We start from the raw sequence: 6,090 nt of genomic DNA on the forward strand, positions 1-6,090 counted from the left end.
GAAATTGGAAAACACAGATTTTGTTCTTTTGTTGCGTTTAACGTCGCATCAAGAAACTGTAGGTCATATGGCAACTTTCCAGCCCTTGATGGTGGAGGAATACCCAAGGTACCCATCTGGCATTATTTTATCTTGAGCAGGCACCTGGGTAGAACCAGCAGTTTTCAGTAAGCCAGCTGGATGGCTTCATCACATGAAGAATTCTACACCCCAAGTAAGTCTTGAACCAAGGTTAGTGAGGGGCAAGTGATCCAACGTCAGCAACCTTAACCCTTCCCCAATGGAATCCTCCAGGAAAGAACAGAGCACTAAGACAACTAAGATAAAAGCCCCTAAATCAAATATCATACATTATAACATTAAGATTTCAATAATTTATACACATATATTTTACAGCCCTATAGAAATAATGGCACAACACTACCTGAAGAGCACATTTTTTTGTAATGACAGGCCTTTATGAATCATTAATAGTGGGTGTTTGTGTGTTCTAGACTTTATCAAAGGTAGTTTTTCAATTTCATCTCCAACAGACACCATGAATACTTTCAGCAAACCAAAAAGAAATTGACAATTTTTCCATGATTAATGTAATCATCATAAACAAACTTAGTCAGATTCTTGCAAGAAATTGCTTAATTTCATTTATTCTAAAAGAAATGTTGTATTAGAAAAACAGGTATCAGTGTATGTGTATTTGTTTTGCAGTACATGTTTAACATGTAAAAAAATGCTTTAAGCTAAATTATGTTTCAAATCAATATCACTAACTCACAACCTAAGTGTTAAGTATATAAACAAGTTACTGTCCTTTAACCTTTAGCTTGCTGGCGGCAAATAATTTTGCCTTTGCGACCTGTGCAGACCAAGATCAGTTCGCTATACAATCAGTAAATTTTCAGTGAACATCCCTTCAAATGATAAATTGTACTGCCTAAATTGAAAGATAGACCAGTCCATTTTAGAAATTTAGCAGGATAAAGGTTAAACTGAAATTTCAATGGCACTTCTATAAATTACCTTTTACCGCAAGCAAAGACAACCTAGGTACGTTCAGTTCTGTACTGTTGACTATGTAAAATGTATCTGTTTTGTTCTTTGTTCATGTTGCGAATATGTAAAATGTATTATGTTGAGGCCCATACGGAAGACTGCTTCGGCAAGTATGCTGCCTTGTTAAATAAAGTCTTTATTATTATTATTATATTATAACAGTCTATCAAATATGGAAACATTTTTAGGAGTTTTTAATGTTAAGCAAGTTTGTTATCAAAGTTAAATTGTGAGAACATTGCAATCTTTTTTGATTACTTACATACTTTTAATTGGTAAAATTTCCATGTGTAGGTGGCACTGTCCCCTTGTATAATTTTCTTAGAGACATGTGTGAAAACCTTCACTGGGTATCTGATGAGTATCTTAATACACTTGATTAAATCATATACAAGTACATGTACCATATAAATAAAAGAAACATATATATTTGTCATGTAGGAAAAATTGTATGTGACCTTATAAAAACATATTCCTTGACTGACAGTCAAAATATTACAACCAACATACATTCAAAATTTTGCATCAGTCATAGCTATAACCATCATAGAAACTACAACTTTGAAAAGAATGTTATACACCATTTTATATGTGATTCTTATATGCTGAACACTAGTATTAATGGTCAAAACATGAAGGTCAAAAATATGCCAAAATAAGATGATTTAACTACAATATTACACAGTAACTATTCCTCAGATAGACAAAAGTTAACTTTCTGTCACATGTAACACTTCCTTGAATATAACAATACATTCGACAGATTTTAAGATGCAACTATTCCATATAGGGCTAAATATTAGCACAGAATACAACCTACTGAAGCCCCTTACTAAAGAAATACATGCTTCACCTGGCTAATACAAGGTGACAAACAGCAGGAAAGCAAACAACCCAGAACTAAAGGAAAATAACATATAACAATCTTGTTCCATAACCTTTAACATCCCTTCAATGTGAATGATAAAATACCCAGAACTAGATAATTCAATATAGACTGAATCTCAAAATACCCAGTTTCTTTCCAGTCTCCCTTAACCTTGTACAAATTAATGGTCCCAGTTCTATATAGCTCTTACAACTATCGTGATTTATGATTATGCAGGAACACAATGCCTCTTCCTGGATAAGCATTAACAAGCAATGAACGCCAAACAGAATGCCAGACTGGAAAGAGTTTGTTCTTACTTTTCAATTTTGTCAATAAAATGCTGACGATAAGCATCTGCCTTGTTACAAAATCTTTAAACAAACACCCAACATACATTTTTTTTAGCATAGTACCTACCTTTTGAAGACAATTTACCATTAGGTTCTTTGGTGATACAGTATTAATGCTTACAGTGTTACTAAAGATTGGGTACAATCCTGGTTTTATTTCTGGCTGCTAATATTTGCCAGCAATGCCACAGGCAAACTTAAAATATCAGTCAATATCAAAGTCCATCATGTCCTAAAACACTCCAACCCATGGCAAACTGTCAACCCTACGAATAAAGATACCATAAAATTGCTAAATAAAGCTTATGCAAAAATTACCCAATCTATAGTACATGACCCAAAAAAGCACACAATATTTTAAAGCAAGACATAAATAAGGGATGGGACAAGGATCCTTACTTCTACAGTCATAGGGACTAGTTCTTTAATAGAAGTCAAACATTAAAGGGTACAACTATGAATCCATCAGTCTGTAACAGTCAACAGCAAACATGTATAAAATCTGTACTATCACCAACAATATGTCTTGACTAGTTATACACTTGAAATGCAATCTTATTTAAGCATTGCAATCTTACTGTACAATCCACCAAATCTGTAACAGGGTTTTTCTTAAACTGCAGCTTTATTTGGCTTGATCCATATAAAAGTCCTTTATAAATCATTCTAAAGATATCCAAGGAGGATAGAAGGATCTTTTTAACTTTTCAAGACATGAAAAATAATGTCTATTGTTAAGGTCAAACATATATTTTTCCCTGTGCAAAATTCTGTCAAGTAAAAGCTTGCATTTTTGTTAAATGGGAGTGTTAGTTTTATTGTAATGAAGACATCCTAAAGGTTTTATGACAATCCATCAACAAGTGAATTCATAATTGAATTTGAATTTGAACTGAAAATTTTAAAACTCCTTGGTTCACAATACAGCTGAAATTTTCAACAGAAAATGCCATAAAAAATGATTTTTTATGATATTTTAAAACTAATTACCTTATTTTGAAAACTTTCCCATTACCACCTTGTAGTTCTCCTGAATAATGTTGACATGAATGGTACTGTCTTATAGGCAAACCAAAATCAAGTAAAAACTTAGTTACAGAAAAGGTACATCAAACTGTAATTCAACTCTTGTTAGAATAATCATTTTACCAACTTATTTTTCCAAATATCCTTGATCTGTTTAATAACCATAAACATAAACTCAAACAGTATGGAAATTTTCTTAAAAATGAGATCTAAATAGATAAAAACAAATTTGAGCATGGAAATCCAATTTTCCAATCTATTATAACAGATCTCTTAAATAAAATACCAACTATCATCACATAGGCCAAGCTAGGTAAATGAACTGAAGCATACATGAAAAACATTTAGAGGAAAATACAATAAACTCCCCACACAAAAATAAGATATACAAAAATTAGGATCTCTACTTTACAACACATGCACTTTAACTACAACCTATCAGACTTTAGTCAATTTGATATCAACATTGCATGACACATGCCCTGAATTGTATGAAAGAATAACACAATGAAGTCCTATAAGAGGGCACAACTACAAATTTTTTTAAAAACTCCTAAGTATACTCATGTCTACTTGATTATGATAATGTACACCAAAGGAGTTAACTAAACAAGTTAATGTGACAGACTGACAAGGACAGTTCAAACAAATATGCTTCAATCAACTCTTGGAGCATAACAAAAAGATGACTGAAAGGTCTTTTAGGTGCAAGGATACCTATATATACTTTTATACTAAATTCAAACAGCAGTGTACATTTTAACTTTAGCTGCTGCGCAAGTGATCACCTTTGCGACAGTGCAGACAAGATCAGCTCACATCGTGCGTTGATCATGGTCTGCACTGTTCGCTATTCAGTCAGTAAATTTCAGTAAACACCCTATAATTAATGGTATTGCCCAATTGAATGAGAACCATCTATAATAGAATTTAGCAGCAAGGTTAATTTGACTGATAAAATAATTATTTCTTTATTTACAACAGAATGTCAACATTATATTACACAAGCCCTCCTGAAAATGCTTGTGGAAATATCAAATAAACTGCTTTTTGTGAATGGATGGAAACTTTAGGAGTCGAGTACACAAGGTACAACTATAGCTGTTATAATGTGGTGTAAAAAGGGGCATAACTCATGTTATTCTCTTACACTTAACTAGTATCGAAGAAAAGCTTGCCTACAGAAGATTACATCTACAAACGACCGAGATATACACAAATGAGTATATCAAGAGACAATTTTACTACAATATAAACTGAAGAGACCTTAAATATAAATTTATACATCTACAACTAATCTTCTATATATATATGTTAAATGTAAAGGTGTGTAAACAGTTTCATCTGACTAAACATGATTCTATTATGGTTATGGAAGATGTACTCAGTCAATCCTCAGCTACTGATTATGTTGTTCACTTTCAAAGTCTATTGCAATTAGAGAAACTGTTAGCGAACAGCATGGATCCTGACCAGACTGCGCGGATGCGTAGGCTGGTCTGGGTCTATGCTGGTCGCAAAGCCACTATGTTGGTTTTCTCATGGCACGGCTCAAATATTCAATATTAGCTTCATAACGACAGATCATTACAAATTTCACACTTTTTACATCTCACCACTTGTATTTTCTAAAATAAGAATTCTAATGCTGAGTAAAAGATGGTTACAGCTTCTGTCTAATATAACAGATCCTGGATCTAATACTGGGCCATTATATAAAAAACAAGAGGACCATGATGGTCCTGAATCGCTCACCTGTTCCCACATGACCCAGTTTTAAACCGAGTATGATGTCGTTTTTTTCTATTATTTGATATTGTGACCTAGTTTTTGAGCTCATGTGACCCAGTGTTGAATCTGATCTAGATATCATCAAGATAAAAATTCTAACCAATTTTCATGAAGATCCACTGAAAAATATGGCCTCTAGAGAGGTCACAAGATTTTTTATTATTTGACCTACTGACTTAGTTATTGAAGGCACGTGACCCAGTTTCGAACAAGACCTAGATATCATCAAGGTGAACATTCTGACCAATTTTCATGAAGATCCATTCAAAAGTATGGCCTCTAGAGAGGTCACAAGGTTTTTCTATTTTTAGACCTACTGACCTAGTTTTTGACCGCAGTTGACCCAGTTTCAAACCTGACCTAGATATCATCAAGATGAACATTCAAACCAATTTTCATATAGTTCCCATGAAAAATATGGCCTCTAGAGAGGTCACAAGGCTTTTTAGCTATTTGACCTACTGACCTAGTTATTAAAAACACGTGACCAAGTTTCCAACAAGACCTAGATATCATCAAGGTGAACATTCTGACTTATTTTCATGAAGATCCGTTGAAAAGTATGGCCTCTAGAGAGGTCACAAGGTTTTTCTATTTTAGACCTACTGACCTAGTTTTTGACCACAGTTGAACAAGTTTCGAACTTGACCTAGATATCATCAAGATAAAAATTCTGACCAATTTTCATACAGATCCCATTAAAAATATGGCCTCTAGAAAGGTCACAAGGTTTTTTTGTTATCTGACCTACTGACCTAGTTATTGAAGGCACGTGACCCAGTTTCAAAACTGACCTAGATATCATCAAGGTGAACACTCTAACCAATTTTCATGAAGATCCATTCACAAGTATGGCCTCTAGAGAGGTCACAAGGTTTTTCTATTTTTAGACCTACTGACCTAGTTTTTGACCGCAGTTGACCCAGTTTCGAACTTGACCTAGATATCATCAAGATGAACATTCTGACCAACTTTCATACAGATCCCATGAAAAATATG

The sequence above is a fragment of the Mercenaria mercenaria genome, chromosome 3 (genome assembly GCF_021730395.1).
Source record: "Mercenaria mercenaria strain notata chromosome 3, MADL_Memer_1, whole genome shotgun sequence".
Taxonomy (NCBI): domain Eukaryota; kingdom Metazoa; phylum Mollusca; class Bivalvia; order Venerida; family Veneridae; genus Mercenaria; species Mercenaria mercenaria.